This window comes from Canis aureus, chromosome 17 (genome assembly GCF_053574225.1).
Source record: "Canis aureus isolate CA01 chromosome 17, VMU_Caureus_v.1.0, whole genome shotgun sequence".
In the NCBI taxonomy this organism is placed as follows: domain Eukaryota; kingdom Metazoa; phylum Chordata; class Mammalia; order Carnivora; family Canidae; genus Canis; species Canis aureus.
The window spans coordinates 36,356,727-36,375,795 of NC_135627.1; the positions used below are offsets into that span (position 1 = coordinate 36,356,727).

At 32.9% G+C, this 19,069-nt stretch overlaps 1 long non-coding RNA gene across 2 annotated transcripts in view; it reads left to right on the forward strand.

Annotated features, from left to right (window-relative positions):
* LOC144287528 (uncharacterized) overlaps nt 1-19,069 on the forward strand; it is a 152,636-nt gene that overhangs the window by 130,869 nt on the left and 2,698 nt on the right. For both annotated transcript variants that reach the window (XR_013355313.1, XR_013355312.1), the window contains exons 2-3: nt 11,940-12,028; nt 18,926-18,970. This is a non-coding gene — a long non-coding RNA (uncharacterized LOC144287528). The remainder of the gene's footprint in view (nt 1-11,939; nt 12,029-18,925; nt 18,971-19,069) is intronic.

Genomic DNA, 19,069 nt, shown 5'->3' on the forward strand with positions numbered 1-19,069 from the left:
ACTGTCCTACTAATTAATTATGTGACTAGGAATGCATAATATAACTTCTCTCATCGACAGTTTTCCTTATCTTTGATGTAGGTAAAAGTCTGTGCTTTGGAAGCATTGTTCTTAAGTTCAAATAGTACATACATATTAAAAATCTCTGAAAATGGAAAGGCACCTATAATTGGTAAAGTATTATTATTATTATTATTATTATTATTATTATTCCTTTCCATATACCAATATCTGTATCACCTAAGAACAGTTAAAATATAGAATTTCAGCCATTGACACATAACCCTAAGTGGGCTAAACAAAGTCATCTTTAGGATTTCCTCAAACTATCAAAAAGGAGATCCTTTTGCTTTATCTCGGGTTACTACTTGGAAGGAAAACAGAAGTCTAGATCTGATCAGTGATCATTTTAGCCAACTGCACAGAGAAACCTTGCCTAAGAATGAAACCACCACAGAGAAGAATAGAAAACAAACAGACAAAAACAAGCAAACAAAAAACCCCAGAGAATCACAGATCCTTAAAGACAAGATTTGAGTCTTTTGGAAACCAGATCCTTCTTTTGAACACCCTAGTTACATTAAGAAATCAATAAATTCACTTTAGTTGCTGCTATTTAACTAGAGTTGGATTTAATTTTTTTTTTCAATTTCCCATGAAAGATGAGTTAAAAAGTCAGCTTTTGTAAATTCTTCAGAAGAAATGATCTTCATTTCTGGATGTAGGCCTCAAAGTCTACTGTAAATTCTATGATTTAGTCAGATATTCCCTGACAGAATTAGAAGCTACTTCCCATTATCCCATCCCATAAAATAGACACAAAATTAAGACAGCCTCTTGAGAATTTTATTCTGCATATCACTGAAAGAGAATGTTATTAAAATTTTATATATTTGGGGGGTATGTGGGTGGCTCAGTCGGTTAAGCATCCAATTCTTTGTTTCTGCTCAGATCATGATCTCATGATCTCATGAGTCATAAGATTGAGCCCCATGTCAGGCATCACACTCCGTGGGGAGTCTGCTTGAGATTCTCTATCCCTCTCCCTTGGCTCCTCCTCCTTCTCTCTCTTGCTCACTCTCTCTCTTCAGTGTTCTATATGAAAAAATCTAGGACCAGTGAGTAGAAGACACATGAAAGCATATCCTAAACACAGGTGTTTCCTCTAATATTTAAAGAAACATTGTCCAGGAAGGTAAGAAATTGCTTTGCCATCTCTAAGTTTGAGAATGTTAGAAATGAGATTTTTCCCTGAAATGGGAGATTGCATTAATGTCTCCAAGATCCTTAATAGCTCAAGATTACTTTGGCATGTTCATTTCTTTTCTCAAAAAGAGTGCAACCTATAGATATAACCTTTTGTAATTTTGTACCTAGAGGTAGGTACAACTAAAACCATCTGTCCATGCTGTAAACTAACTGCAGAAAGCAGCAATTTCCTGAATAAATGGAACTAAGTATAATGTTGACTGAAATGGCTGGTAGTCATTCAGTGAATGGAACTTAAACATTATGATGTTATTGCGTGCAATCTCTGATTCTAAATAAAATGAGAAATATATTGATAACTTTAATTAGGAATATCAAGCTTTTCAAATTTTCTTAAAACCTTTTTTTTTTTTTTTGCTTTTGTCTGCAAGTGATATATTTCAGAAAGAATGGCAGAACAGAGCACTTACTTTGATAGTTTCCATAAAATCATTATTAGGGAAAGTTCAAGACTAATTACTGAAATTCCCTTTAATTAGGTTTAAATACTGAATAGTTTTATTCATCATAAGTTATGTACATATTTATTCTTTACAATGTTTCATACATAATTTGATATTTAAACCACTTACCATTTTGGGAATTTAGCTTGACATTTCATTCAGCAGTAATCTGGGCCTTTGTTTCTAATTACATTTTTCAGAATTCTTGCTTGTTCTGTTTTCCACTTTTAAAATTATTTCTGAAATTTAATTGACATCTTAATGAATACATATTTTTTCATATCCTTTGAACATAAGCCAATTATAGAAGCTTTCCTTAAAAGGTTGAAGCACAAAAAATGATTATAATTTTAAAAATTTGAGGGAATAATAGTAATTTTCTCATAAAATAATACTGTTTAGAAATATAGTCATTTGACTTTCTGCATAAGAGAAAAAAGCTTTGTAAATTATTGCTAAAACCTTGCTTTTTTCAAAATAAATAACATTGGGAAAATAATTGAAACATAATGATATATAGACATAGGTTTAAAATATATAAACTCTCCTTTAAATGATTATCTAGCTTACAAGAAATATATGGGATTAAAGCTGAGAGTCTTAATAAGTATAAGCAATTTATAATTATAACATTAGTTTCCACATTAGTCTGAGAAGAAAGCTTTTGGAAATTAGTTTCATCAGTGGATAGTTGATATGTTTTATGCCTGATGGGAATATAGTACAAAAGAAATATTGTTTCTTGTAACAGGTGTATCACAGAAACAAATTTTAGTGATAGCCAATGTAAATAATAACTAAGCTAGAAAATACTGTTCAGTTACATTCTCATAGCCTAATGTAAACTTCTTACTGAAATAGCAGCAGGCCCTTATAATGGTTACACTGACCATTTCTGTTACACACACACACACATACACACACAAACACACGCTCCTTAAGCTAGTTCAAAATTTGTACTGATGATGGTAATACTTTATTTAGCCTGGGAATCTGACTCTTCCTCTCTGACATTATGAGTTGAAATTGATTGAATCTTGTTGGTTCCATAACAAACAGTCCAGGAAGGAAAATTGGGAGGTGTATGGTAATTGCTTTGTTTTGTAGAGCACTTCACAGTTTTCGAAGTCCCTATCTTATTTTATATCTAAAAATAGTACATCGATGTACCTGGATAACAATTTTTGCAGGGTTGTTTATTTCTAATGAATCTGCATCTATAAATTCCACTTATTCTTTATTTTTTCTCATTCATGAATTTGTGCAATAGACATTTACTAGAAAACAGGCTTTAGGGGTGTAAAAGCATTTCCCCTTGAGAAACTGATAATGTAGTGTGAGGGACAGTTAGATAAGTGAAATAAGAGAAAGCAAAAAAATTTACATTGGAAGCACAAAGCCTGGGGTCTTCATTTGTAATTGGAAGGCCAGGAAGTGCTTCAAAAAAGTTATGCTTAAGGTTGCTGGCCAAGCAGATGCGGTTAAAGCAGGGATTGCCAAGCAGATAAATTTGGAATTTTAAAACATACCTGGCCTTGTCTGAAAACGTTTTTGATTTTCACCAGTAGTGGTTGAGTCTTCTACAGATATCTAGTGGGTAGAGCTAAGGGATGCTTTAAACACCCTATAATCCTAAAATAGCTCCACACACACCCTCAAAAAAGAACTGTCTTAAACTGTCAACAGTGCCAAAGTTGAGAAAGTTTGGGTTATAGGCATTATAGGCAAAAGGAATAAATACATGGAGGAAATATTCTGGCTTATGAAAATATAAACTGCTTGATGTTCATGAAGGGAATGGGGACAGAAGTAGCAATAGTGCCTGCTTAGACTATGGAGGGGAAGAAAGAGCCTGAATTCTCTCTCAGCATAGATGTTAAGAAAGATAGAAATCTTTGTTTCTGTAAAGTGCAGCAGTTTCTGTACATTAGTAGAAAATTAAAATAAGAATAGGTCTTTAATTCCTCTACTTTAAAGAAACAAAAATTTACAGACTAGAGACAGTTTGTTGAAATGGTCCCATGATCTTAAAATGTTAAAAAACAAATGAAAGTAAAAAATACATAGTTTATTATTTTTGCTCAAAAATCACTGGAAGGATATATGTGTCCACTTGTTCAAATTGTATTTTATCAGAAATATATTGTGGGCTCTCACTTCACAGGATAACATCTCCTGCTTCACACCATGCAATCTTACAAGAAACTAATCAGGTGAATTGCTATCAGGCCCCAGATATAGAGATGGCTGTTGTGGGATGGAGCCCATACTTAAACCTATAAAATGAAAAGACAGTGGGTTCTATATGTGGTAAATATATTTAATAGATTACTGGTTGTCTCCAGTGTTGCAATTTTTAAGGTTAGTGTCTTACAACGGTTTCTAGTAAATGTTTATTTAATGACTGTATGAATAAATACATGAGTGAATAAAATAAGGAAAAAAGAGGAAAAAAAGGAGGGAAAGAAAGGGTCAGAGTGAAGGAGGGACATGGAGAGGTTAAGCTCAGTGTTGGTTAAGTTCTAAGAGGGCAAATTTTTGAGTGTTTTGACCACTACTGAATTCCTAGTAACTAGAATATGCCTGAGCCCTAATTATATTGGTGCTCAGTATTTGTGAACTGAATGAATTACCCTACTCTTACACAACTTCCTACCTTTCAGAATGCATACAGGAACGTTGTTGGGGATGGGAAGTAGCAACATGATAATCAGCAATTATAACACTGATAACTATATATTTGGGCAACAGATGTATTAATTATAAATTAAGCTACATTATTTAGAAGTGATTCAAAAAGAATATAAAAACAATTCAGTCATGCTTGAATGTTCAGGAATAGATTACCTTACCTAAAACTGTGAATTTGGCATTTTCAGGATTGGGTGTGTGTGTATGTGTGTGTGTGGTGTGTGTGTGTATGTGTGTATGTTTTGGGGGTTGGGGGAGAGAATTGAGAGGAAGAAAGAAAAGACATAAAGACATGCTCTGATAAAAGAAAACAAAAATTAAGAAGCTGTAGGAAATATCAAATTCTTTTTGTTACAAAGTAGACTATATATGTTATTGTACACTGTATCTTAAGGATTTTATTTACTTATTTAATTATTTTAGAGAGAGAGAAAGAACATGAGTGGGAGGGACAGAGGGAGAGAGAGAGAATCTCAAGCAGACTCTCTGCTGGGTGCAGAGCCCAGCATGGAGCTCAGTCTCACGACCCTGAGATCATGAGCTAAAATCAAGATTCAAAGGCTTAACTGACTGAGCCACCCAGATGCCACTGTTATTATATATTGTATTTTTAAAATATACATCTTGGGAAGATCTTATCACAGCAATACTTTCATACTTGCTCTCTATTTCATTCATCAGCCTTTTTAAACTACTAGTTTCTAGGACATTATTCTCTTTACCGCACAATTTGTAAGCTAAACCTCTTTTTTTCTTTTCTTTCTTTTTTTTTTTTTTTTGAAGATTTTATTTATTTATTTATTTATTCATGAGAGACACAGAGAGAGAGAGACATAGGCAAAGGGAGAAGCAGGCTCCCTGCAGGGAGCCTGATGCAGAACTCAATCCCAGGACCCCGAGATCACGACATGAGCCGAAGGCAGATGCTCAACCACTGAGCTACCCAGGTGGCCTCCTCCTTTTTTCATTGAAAATTAGGGCACATTTTGAAAATTCACATAGCAAATTAAATATTCGATATTTTTGTATAATATTATAGCCTTCTTATCCACTCCTCCCCCCGCAAAAAAACAAAAAACAAAAAAACTATGCAGAGAAGGAAAGAATAATTCCAAAATCAATAATATTGTTCAAGGAGCCAGAACAGTTGATTACTATGTCTTGTGTATTTGTTTCTGGCATATCTTTAAGTGTTTTTTATATCAGGTATTTAATAATACTTAGAGAGTGTCCATGTAGTGCATTTAACTCCTAAGATTTATGCAGCTCCTGGCAGGATAGCCCACTAAAAAAGGTAGTAGAAAGTCAAGTCTTCCAGCATAGAACCTTTGCCCCAATTCCATGACCTTTATTTCTTTCTCACTCAGTGTCCTCATCTGTTAAATGGGGATGATAATTCTGTCTCTACTTACCTAAACTCTGAATGGATAGCTAGATTTAAAAAAAAAAAAAAAAAAGATTTTAAAATTTGGAATGCCTAATAGTAAAGTTAACTAGAACATAGTTGTACTATATATTAATACCATTTTCTCTGTTATTTCTCACTTACATGAGAAAGAACAGGCTACTAATTTGAAAATGCTATATAAAATTTTGTGATCAGTGAAAAGTTTTAGTTGGGAAGCTTTTTATCTTTGGCTTAATTGCCCTTTCAAGGGGACTCTTTAATGTTATGAAAAGAAGAACACTGAAAGTTACAAACTCATTTAGGAAAAAAAAAAAAAGAATATAAGCTATCAATATGGTTTTTCCTCAGAGCTCTTAAGATGTATCTGAGAGTTCATTACTGATGGCTTTTGGTGTTTTCCTCATAGTACTATTTCTGTATTATTCCAAGAATAAATTATTAACATGAGATCTAATTTGAAATTCCATGCTACTTAAAATTACTGGGATGATAGTTTTGCCTTAGTGCTCCTTTTGCACCAGCATGGAATTTACTAATGGAGAAATAATAATTCTGTTTGCTCTTTCCTTTTGTTTTAGTTGTCACTACCATATATATTGTGAATAAATGTTTGGGAGTAATTTTGCCTTTTAAGTATCATAAACATTAACAAATGCTGTTTGATTCACTTACAAATTATATGAGAAGAGCCATGAAATTTTCCTAACCTTTTCTGTAGCTCAATAAATCACAAACAGACAAGAAAGTTAAGTACTACTTCAGTGGAAAATCAGCAGACAGATGTAGCACACATTCCCCTCAAAATAATTCAGAACCTGTTTCAATTTATCAAATGCCTGCTTTATCTGTCAAAACAATGTCCTTTCTCAAATAAAGGGCATTGTTTCTGTAGCAAGAAAAAGGTTCTGATGTATTGTTATCTGAAAATGGATGGCGGAATAATGGAACAACAGGCAGTGTTTCAAACTAAGAGATCAAAGGCCAGAATGCATTACAAATCTTGTTAAAATAAATGAGGGTAAGAGCATAATTCCAATAAAGACATTTATAGTCTGAAACAATCTCTCAGTCTTTTTAAAAGAGATCTTTAAAAATGAACCTAAATCCCCTTACAAACACCAAAAGGTTTTTGCTGCTTCCCTCAGAGAAGTTCAATATTCAAAGAAATACAAAATCGTAGAACTCCATACAAGCTAGATAACACTACGTTTTTTAACATGCTGACATTGTAGCATCTTACTGATGCTACTAATCTGTTTGTTGCATTTATCTGTGCACATAGTATTCATGGAGGAAAGCACTTATTCATAAAACATCCAAATTTAAAACATATTTTGTTATGAAAGTGTTTAGCTAAATAAATTTGTTTAATGTTTTAGGTTAATTTTACCACATAATCTCCCCACTTGTAAGCAATTTTTCTTAAGGAATCTCAATACTTGGATTTGTAACAAATAATATAAATCTTTTAATTGCAACTTCAGATGAGATACTTCCTTTTTTAACAGTATAATGAGGGCCATACCCAGCATTAAGGTTATAGTGTACTTGTACACAATCAGTTAGCTGTTATTTCCTAGCTGTTGTCATGCCCAAACATTTACTTTAACCTAAACGTGTCAGATATTTATGATGATTCCTGCAGCCTGGTTGATCTGGAGCTGAAATATGACAATATAGCCTGATGTGTCTATCTTCAGTATGATGGCAAGTTGTTCTCCTTTCCTTTATTCTAGCTCTTTGTTTTGTTCAGTTTTGTTTTTAAATGCAACCAGACCTTTGTCAGTAGCCAGAGTATCTTCTTAAAACAAATCTATAACAATTTTGTTGTTAAAAGAAATTCATATTCAGTAACAACCTTTGGAACTGAGGGCTATAAAATGCATTAATTCATGATCATCAAATGATAGAAGATGCATTTGTGACCATATATACTCACACAATCACATAGTTGAAATTTTTAAAAACTTGTGGGAAGTTATTAAAGTTGTATAGACTATATCAGTTATCTGAGGACAATTCCTGGAAATAAAAAATGTTTTGTTTCATCTAATGTAATATAGATTATGATGTTTACTGTCTGACACTAAGATTGTAAGATACTGTGATTAAGCATAGTTTCACCATAAAAATTTAGTTTCCTCACTTATACCAATAAATACATGAATTCAACAAGAGATATTTAAAATAAATGTGAATTAAGCAGTTAGAACAAAAGCTGGCATTAAGTTAAAATTACTACTTTTTTACAAAAATGTCTCTGTATTCACCAAAACCCTTGGCAAAGAGAAGATCCCATGAATACAATTTCTCCTCACAGTTTTATACACCCTATAAAAGGAAAATATTAATTGATGTCCTTTGGGACATTCTGTTCAAAATTGTCTAATAGGCCTGTATAATTTGTTCCAAAGTATTTCAATAGGCAATGTAGTCACCAATCCATGCCAGTCCAAACCTCTCCTAATTTTCTGTTATATGCCATCGACAGAAGGAATTGTAAGACTACATCCTGCCCTCAGGGAAGCCACAAACTCAACTAAAAAAATCATCTTAAACACTCAATTATTTTGTTCACATGTTCCAAAACATCTCATGTATCTAGGTCATAGACTTATGTAATATGAATTGAAATTAAAACCAGGCTTTAAATATTTTAAAATATACTATTCCACAAATTATCTAACTATTCATGTTTTTACTTTATTCCAAAAACATATAAATAAATACAGAAACATGCTGTATATTCATAAACTCATTTATATATTTATATATTCAAGGATGTGTATATATATAAATGTATGTGTGTATATATATAGACAAACACATACATAGTCTGTTTATCCATCAGCTTGTCCATTTATCTATCCATCTATCCAACGTCAGGAATTAAGACTTGAAATTTGAGTCAAACAGATTTGAATTCAGCTTATTTCTTAGGAACTGTATGACATATTCATAAACCTCTCTATTCACTTTTGTTCATAATCCCATTCTGTGACCTGAGTCACTCGGGGTAGGGCATGGCTAGAGGAACAGATCCTGCTTTCTTCCTCAGTAAACCTAAATTCTGGCAGAGATTTATCACAGGACCCTCATAAAACATATTAGTTTATTGCGATGTATGAAGTTTGTCATCTGAAAGATCTGAGTACACATATCCTACACATGATGTACTTGAGTTAATTTCACTTTTTTTCCAATTGTATGGTGAGTATTTGAAAACTCTACACCTATAAGGGGGAATTTGATCTACGGTGCCAAGAATATATCTCTGTTTAACAGAATATGTTTGAAAGATGCTCTGGGCTTTCTCACCTATTATCATAAACTTTAAAGATCAAGTTGTTTATTTTTTTAAAACTATACACAGGATCTGTCTATGCTTAAGATATGTCATTTAAAGCAGAAGTACATGTGAGGGGCACCTGGGTGGCTCAGTGGTTAAGTATCTGCTTTTGGCTCAGGTCATGATCTCAGGACTCTATGGCTGAGCTCCAGGATGGGCTCCCTGCTCAGCAGGGGGTCTGCTTCTCCCTCTGCCTCTCCTCCCTAATTCATACACCCTTGCTCTCTCAAATAAATGAATACAATCTTTAAAAATATATAAATAAAGTAGAAGTATATGTGAGATGAGAGAGCAGTTAATAAAGCATGAATGGGAGAGTCTTCATCATGGTGAAGTTTTTGTCTTGAAGATCTTCCATAGTGCACTCACTAGCAGCACCAATACCTCTAAGTACCTGAGTATGGGGAATGTGGTAGAGTAAGGAAGGGGTCGTCAGTGTCCAAATACTTCTTACACTTTACCTTGATTCTATGGAAGAACTAAGGAAGGGTTAGGACAGATATGTCACCCTTTGAATGATGTAGCAACCCATTATAACATTTAGAAATACATAGGCAAGTTTATGTGATAAAATAAATTCCAAAAAAATTCTCCATCAATTCAAGATTAAGAAAATCAAGAAAAAAACTAAATCTTCATCCCCCCCCCCCGCCTCCACCACTTCTCTCCAGAAGACAAGCACAAAGGACACCGGATATAAAGTGTAACATGAGTAATTCTGAAGAAAGAGATAAGGAGAAAAGATCGTTCAGGGAAGAATTTGGCTAGGGCAAACTTTATTTAGAATCTGTTTCTATAAACACAATAGACAATATTTGGGTTGAATTCAAAGCCTACACAATTCAGATAAACAATGGTTTCTCTGCTTGATTAGATAATTTGGTTAATATAGAAAACTCAATGAGGGGAGAAAAATTAATCATTCAAATTGGAAGGATTTGCAGGGCGGATTACTCACTGGTTTAAAATTTTTCATTTTAAAAATAGTTACAGTAGCAGCTTCAAATATTTCATTGAAAAGAACAAGATAATGACTTACAAAATGAGTTATTTAAAACAATTAGTGTGGGATATCATTTAAATTGATGCATTTTGTGACTTAAATTGAGAAAGGTTAAGTAGTAGAGAGACAGTTACAAATATGACTTATTTTTCCCAGTATCACACATATTTTTAAAAGCCCAGTTATCTTTTTGATCACTTTATCATGTCTTCTTTTTAAATTTTTGGAACATAATTGAAAATATTATCAAATTTTAAAAGAGAAATTATAGCATGAACACATATTCCCTAACAAACTATAAGAAAATATGACTTTACTAACAAACATCCTTATAGTTAATAAACGTGTATATTCTCCAAGGTTCTGATTAATAGGAAGACAGCAAACTAAAGCAGCAGTGATAATGCAACCATTTAAAACAACAAAAATGCCTCTATGAATATTAAGTCAATGACTTTCTTCTGAAATAAAAAATGTGTTTGGCACTGAAAATTAATGTGATTTCTTGCATGTAAATTACCATATTTTAAACAAAAGATATCTTCAAGAACCATTTTAATCTTTGCTATATTTTACATATAGTACTTTCAAATTCATATTTCAGTGTTGACATATTTCAAATAAAGAAAATGGACTGTTGTAATCCTTTGCATGGTGTTTTCATTCAATTAGCTCTATCTTTCTTTTTCTAAGCAAACAAGATGGCAATTTACTCAAAGTCAACCCATAATAACATATATCAGCCAGAGTCAAACAAACACAGTGCTGCTCATGCTACACCTTTTAAAATCAAACAATTTTAAATAAAAGCAAACATGAACATAAATAGTGTTTCCCTTTGGAATTTGACTGTTGACAGAAAAATGATAAAAACATAAAAATGGTTTGAATTTGTAAGGAAGTTAAATAATTCAGGAAATGTTTTATTAACTGATAGCAGAGAGAACAGGATTTTGGTCTTTGCATTATGCAGTAATGAAAGAATAAAATATATGATATGTGGCTTTAAAAAAAAACTGTTCCTAACTGTATTAAAATTTCGCAAGGTAGTTGAAAACCACATTCTTATCAAGCGCTCACAAAAAAATATAATTCTGTTTAAATATTTTTTTAGGTTAGCTGCAACATTTTCCAAAGTGAAGGAAAAGTTGTATGTTAGTACATTGTTTTAAAAAGGGCTTTTGGCTTATATTTTCAGTATATTAGAACAGAAATTTGAAGGAAACAGAATCTGAAACGATAATCTGTTGCACTGTTGCATAGAAACATTACTCTCATATGATGAAAATATAAAGTTATCACCCCCAACATATTATTGCCAAAGCATTTTTCTCTTAATTTCAACACAATACAAGAAAATATAAATAATTATATTGTTATGCAAACACAAAGTTTGTAAATGTTCATGATTACTTATTCATACTAAATTCACTGACTATAAAACAAATATTTATTACAAAGCATAATTATTTGATATAATCATGCTCCAAATCATGCTCCAAATGTATTAAAAATTAAAGTTCTGTTGGTTTTTCACTTACTCTCACATAGTTTAAATTTCATATTTGTATAACAGAGATATAGAGTTTATATTTCTGAGCTTGGATTCTGAGTCTTCTATTTACTAGCTATGTGACACTTGGCACATTACTAATTTTTTACTCCAAGTATCTTTATCAGAAAAAAATGCACATACTATAATTGGTATGGTGAGATTGAAATAATGAATTGATTTAGGAGAGCTAGTGTAAAAAGAGTCTTTATTACTTATTTTAGGTTTCCTGCGTACTGCACAATGCTTACTTATGATAGTACTCAGTGCACCATCTCTGGAAAAAAAAGGAAGCAAAGAGAAAAAAAAACAGGTAACTTTACAACAGTTTTAGTAAATTATATGCTTATATGCCTTTCCTTTAGTGACAGGGGTATTTTAATTGAAAATATGACCTGAATTGTCCATATACTTATGTAACCTCTCTTTTGAACTTGCTGACCATTTGAATTAAAGGCAGAAATGCTGAAAGGAGTATTTTCATGTAACACAAGTAATATTATAACTTGGTACAACTTGTTTGGCATGTTGAACATGATATAAGTGTTTTGTTATATGCACAGTTTATGATCAGAGCTAAGGCACATTTATAACTTTTAGCATGGTATATCAATCTTAATATGTAATAGAGAAAATATAAAATAATACGACCAAAATGTTATCACTGTAGCGTTTTTTGTTTTTTTTTTTCAGTAAACTCTAAACCCAGCAGGGGGGTTCGACCTTACAACCTCAAGATCAAGAGTCCCATCCATGCTCTACTGACTGAGACAGCTGGGTACCACCATAATATTTTTAAATATGAGGAATTATTCAAAATAATTCTTACATAGGTTAAAACATAGACACTCTTAGTGTGGTTCCTGGCAGTCTTTTTAGTGATTGATAAATATTAGGACAAGAGGAAAAAATACTAAGTCTGCAACAATAAATACTTTATCTGCTTATTCTCTGATGGGATATTATGCACCATCAGGATGAATGCAGTTACATGAACAGAGGCTCCTGACATAATATAAATGTACATAAGAAAGTATAAAAGCACTTAATATAAAACCTAATGTAAGAAAGAATATAGAAAAATAGTTTTTCAAATGTTAGGATAGTTATATTTGAGGAGTGTTTTCTTCTCCTTTATCCATTTTTAAATCTTAATATCGATTTTTATATTTATAAAACAAAGAGGAAGCATTTCTAAAATAAACATTTATATTTTCACTATACTATCATTCATCTTAATTAATTAGAAGAGAAATATATAATGAGTCTGTGCTTGTTGTAGTTGTCCATGGATTTGCCTACTTTAAGTGTCAATATTATAGCTTCCCTCATTATTCTATTATTATTTTTAGTTCCCATATGGAGGCATTCGTTTATAGCCACTGATCTTTATTCCAAATAAATTGGTATAAAGAAATGAAGTATAAAGAAATGACTCATTCAGAGTCAATAGTCAAGGTGAAAGAATATATATGTAGGAGCAACCACAAAATTGCCATGCCACTATTTAAGTGGGTTCACCTGATACTGTGTATAACTTGTGTAAATATATATGATATGGACACTGGATATAATGATCATTTACCTGAACAGAACCATTTGTGTGAGCATGCCCTCTCTACAAATCTTGCTAACTGACGGTATACTCAATACATTTTGGGAACGTATCTTGTGCATGCTAGAGAGCAGTCTAAGCAAACATGTTCTATCATAAGCCTGCAAAACTTTCATACTAGTAAGGGTGTTTCAAAACAATTTCACCAAAAACAAGATTCTGTTGGGCTTTCTGGAAACCTCTTGTTTAAATAATCTTTTTAAATAAGTAGTCTTGTTTTTCAAGTGGGGGAACTTTTTTTTTTAAAGATTTTATTTATTTATTCATGAGAGACACACAGAGAGGAGAGAGAGACAGAGGGAGGAGCGGGCTCCATGCAGGGAACCTAATGTGGGACCCGATCCCGGGACTGCATAATTATGCCCCCAAACAAAGGCAGGCGCCAAACCACTGAGCCAACCAGGTATCCCATCAAGTGGACCTTTAAAAATGACATTTTCAAATTATAAACCTTTTAATTCCATATAAGATATTAAAAATATAAAATTATGCCAGTTATATAACTAGTCCATGTACTATGGGAAATATTTTATATACTATATGTATGTACATTCTTAAATTCAGAACAAAATAAAAATTATTAACATTTGGATTCATGTAAGGATAATTAGAGATAAATAAATATGCCTTATTTATTTATTTATAAATTTAATAGTGTTGACCATCCACTTTCTCTCTCACTCAAATTATCTTCTCCACTACTGCCTTGGTCATGTAGAAAGCAAATCCAAAAAAAATTAATAATGCCTGAAATGAGTTTTACTCTAAAGTATATTATTTGTGTTATAAATGTATTATATTATAGAGGTGGGTGAATTTCTCCCTGGGTATTGTTGGTCAACTTGTTGGTACATAATCCAGATTCTGCTTCTAAGTAGTATAGATCAAAAGCATATGAAAAATATCTGGAGTAACATAAAATCATTGTTTGATTAATTTTACATAATAAAGTTCTGATCAAAGACATAACCCTAGAAATACTAGAAATACATGTAGGGATGATAATGAATTATTAAATATCAAAAAGGAAAGGATGATAATTATTTTTTTAAAGATGGTAATTTTTTTTAAAAAGGATGTAATATTTAAGGCTCAACAATTTTCAGGTACAAAAATAAATTCATTTATATATAGTATATCATTTTAAATTTACTTAAAAATAAGGAAGATAAATATTTTCCTGGTAATTTTTCAGAGGAGGAAATAAAGGCCTAGAAGACTTAATAACTTGTTTTAGTTTTCTCAGCATTGAAAACCTTAATTGAATGACACCTGTTGTAAATGCAAATAGCATTTATAAAAAGTCACAAAATGTGGGCAGTCATGGAATATCAGTCCAATATACATAAGTGATGCACATTGTGAGTGAAGCTGGCAAGCTAAAGCTAAATATCAAACAGCTAAATGTATATGAAGATAAAAATATAAATATTTTACCAAAAATTGAAGAAATATAGATTGGTTAATATAAGCAATATCGTCGGGGCGCCTCAGTTGGTTAGACAATGGACTCTTGATTTCGACTTGGCTCAGGTCATGATCTCAGGGTCATGACATTGAGTCCTGCCTTGAACTCCATGCTGGGTGTGGAGCCTACTTAAGATTCTTTCTCTCCCCCTCTCTCTACTCCTCTCTCTCTCGTTCACAATCACGCTTGCTTTCTCAAAAAAAAAAAATGTGTGTGTGTGTGTGTATACATACACACACAATGCATGATATCTTCAAATTTTTCTGACGTGTTACCTACAAAATCTTCAGTAGACATAATTAGTATTAGATAAGCACAAAATATATAATAAGTAAAATAAGTTTTTAAAAATAAATTTAGATACCCATATTTTATGTAGTGGACCCAGATTTTTACCCTGATTTTCAAAAAATATAGAGTCTATGATTCTTAGAAGACTTTGTACTGGCAACTATATATCTTTCAAGGCAATACTAACCATGACACTAAGTACTGTAGTATTTGGAAAGATATACAGTAAAAATGATTGCTTAATGACAACTTTAAAATGAAAAATTTCTTGCCTAATTAAAAGCATGATAATTAATGGTATCTATATTGAACTCTTCTGGAGTTCCTATCCTCTTGAGTTACAAATCAAAATCTAGGAATGTGCTATGCTCATGTGTAGGTTTTCAAGACTAGAGCCAGTTAGTGATATATGGTTTATTCAACTACATCTCACCTAAAATTTATGGAATTATTTTGGGATTATGTGACATGTAGAGTTCTATGTGTTATACCTCAAGCCACCTTCAGATATGACCCATGGTCCTGGCCCAAAGAACAGAATGATGCTTTGTTGCCTTAATTGTTAAATATTGACCAGTGACCTTGTGAGACTATTGGTCTTGTTAAAAGAGGTAATTTTGACTATTAATGCTAAAGTAAATTAATAAACAAAAATGCTTGGCCTCATACACATAATCTATAAACATTTACATGCCATCATGAGACTAGCATTCTAATTCCACACAGACTTCTGAATTCTTTTTGCTCTGAATTCTGCTTGCTTTGTTTAATGTTCTTCAAGATTTTCTTTAGTTTTGCTTTAACTTGATTTGATTTGTATAAAGGTATCAGGGAATATCAGATCAAGTTACTGGAAGCAAAAGGGTAGAAAATGTCAGTCATGAAAATAAGGCATGTCATAATACAAGTGTCAGCCTATAAATATGGGAAAGTTTTCTGGATAAATCCAAGGAAATCAATTGGAGCACAGAAAAAAAAGAAATGTGGTCCTGGAGATGTAAAAAGGATTCAAAATCCTGGGAGTCTTAGCACTCACAGTAAAACTTGGATATTCCAGCTGCTAAGAGAGAAAAGCCTTTAGTCCTCTGACTTGCTTTCTAGTGTCTGCTTGTTATGGGCAGCTGGGAGTAGGGAGGTGTTGACCATGAACAAATGAAAATATAGGTTAATCTTATCCTAAACAAGGCAGGGAAAAGGTAACAAGATAGGTTCAGGTCGGGGCAGTTTCTATCTCTGTAGTTCCTACACATTCCCAGAAATAGGTCTGGTGGAAAATCTCCCCCAAATTGACAATTGAATGTGATCAGACAAAAAAAAAAAAAAAAAAAAACCTGCTGATATTTTATTAGACCAATAAAATAGCATCAGGAATGTGAGTTTGAATGCAAGCTTTAATATTAAAAATAGAGTGTAATGGGCACCCTGGGTGGCTCAGCGGTTTAGTGCCGCCTTCAGCCCAGGGCCTGATCCTGGAGACGTGGGATCAAGTCCCACGTAAGGGTCCCTGCATTGAGCCTGCTTCTTTCTCTGCCTGTGTCTCTGCCTCTTTCTCTCTCTCTCTCTCTCTATCTCTGTGTGTGTGTGTGTGTCTTTCATGAATAAATAAATAAAATCTTTTAAAAAATAGAGTGCAAAAATGGCTCTAGAATTAATTACTCAAAAAATAAGAGTTAAAAAATTTGTATAAAGTGTTATAAAGAAATTAAAACCCTTGAGTATAATCTAAAACATATTAATATCTAACCATTAAATAGTTTACCATGCTGCACAAACCTGCTCGATGTTTACCCATTTAATGCTTACAATTTTATAATGTAAGACCTCATATATGGTAGGAAGAGGTACCACTTTAATTTTCTTAATTTTTTTTCTTATAGTCCCACTCTGGGGATCCAGCCAATTTCAGAAAACAACAGTAGTGGGACCTGACAACATTTTGAACCATCCACTAGTCAAGAAAACTATTCAAACACTTACATACAGAACTCTGAAATTAAGCTTTGGTCCTGCCAGTCCCTGTCAACAAATGGAGAGAAATAACTATTTTGTTCTTTGTGAAAGGAGACTTAACATTTGCATTCCTACTTTTTTCTATCTTACACCGATTACGAATGTGAATTTACATATACAAGATTGTTTAGACCACAGAATTTAAGGCTAAATTTTTTGTTTTTTTATTTTTTATTGTTTTTTTTATTTTTGTAAAGATTCATTCATTCATTCATTCATTCATTCATTCTCTCTGTGAGAGACACACAGAGAGAGGCAGAGACATAGGTAGAGGGGGAAGCAGGCTCCCTACTGGGAGCCTGATGTAGGACTTAATCCCAGGACCCTGGGATCACATCCTGAGTCAAAGGCACATGCTCAACCACAGAGCTATCCAGACATCCCAAATTTTTTGTTTTTTAAAGGTTTTATTTATTTATTTGATAACGAGCACAAGAGAGCACAAGTGGTGGAAAGGGAGAAGCAACCTGCCCATTGAGGAGGGAGCCCAATGTGGAGCTCAATCCCAGGACCCCGGGATCATGACCTGAGCCAAAGGTGGACACTTAACTGACTGAGCACCCAGACACCCTTCTTAACGCTACAATTGATAGTAGTCCACATACAGATTTATATTATCAGCCTATTTTTGAGACAGTTTCCATGCATTCCACTTATTATATCTGAAGACTCATTCCTACTTTCTTATACATTTTTTTTGAAAAACAGCTGAAAATTGATACTGTATATTTGAGTGGTTAAAAGTGTAAGTTCAGTCAAACATATCCATATTGAGTTTTTTTTACACATAAAAGTTCTTAGTTTATTAGTCCTCTCATGAAAAATCTATATAATCACCACAATAAGCCGCTGCAGAATCTTTATTCATTCTATTGTCCAACCTTCACCTCACTTCTTTTTTCCCAGCACCAACATTGGCTTTTAAAGTCCCTTTGACTTTCTTCATTCTGTTTTTGTGTTCCTTTCACTATTTTCTAGACGTTGTTTGCTTCTCATACAGGCCATATCTTGCAAGTCTATATTTGGGTTCATTTTTTTTTGCATAATCTAAGGAATCATAAACCATAACAAAGTCTCTTGTCTTGCCACCATCAAGTGGGTTCTGACCCCAAATACGAAGATTACATCTAGTATGATCCTGTACATTTTGGCTAGTTTTTCCTGAATTTCTGTCTTAGGTATTGTTGCCTTTCCAGGATTAAGGACAGCAATGACCATTTAGTTTCCACTAAAGTAGTTGGTTGGTCATGAACTTCCTGGTCCAGGTAGTTACTATGTTGTACATGATGGTGGCCAAGCTTTAAGCAGCCAGTAAGAAAATATTGCAATCTCTTTTTTCCACCTTCTAAATAGATACCCTTGGAAAATGCCTCAATCATTTTAAGCTCTGGTTTATTCAACCACAAGGGAGGCGCCATAGTTGCCTCTATCTAAGAAGAATTTGGAGAGGATTAAAGCAAAACTTGGTTAATTCACTTTGAAATTTTCAGATATCAACCACGGATTCTCACATTAAGTTACAGAAAAGGGAACAGGCCCAATAGTATAACACACTAAAAAAGAGACTGGAAGCTCTAAAAATAAAGAAGCATTTTTTATAGAGTCATATTGGGTGCAAGCAAAGGTTGATTATATGAACAAAAGAGAAGGATTTGCTAATATCTAATTAACAGAAGATTTTACTATCAAATTCTAAAGAGAGCAATTAGAAACACATTGTTGTTTTCCTCTCAGGTTTATAAAGTTATTCACAAATAAAATTGTATAGGAACCCATATTTTCGTTGTCTACCTTATTTTTGAGAGAGATTTTTTTTTTCTTCGTAGATATGGACTGGTAGGCAGCTGCAGTTTCAAAGTAGCCGTGACCAGGTGGGTGTAGACATGTGCATTTGGATTATTGATACCTATATTTTACCAACTGGTATGTGTTTTGAATATTAGTGCTTGGTAGGTAAGGAGAATTAATAT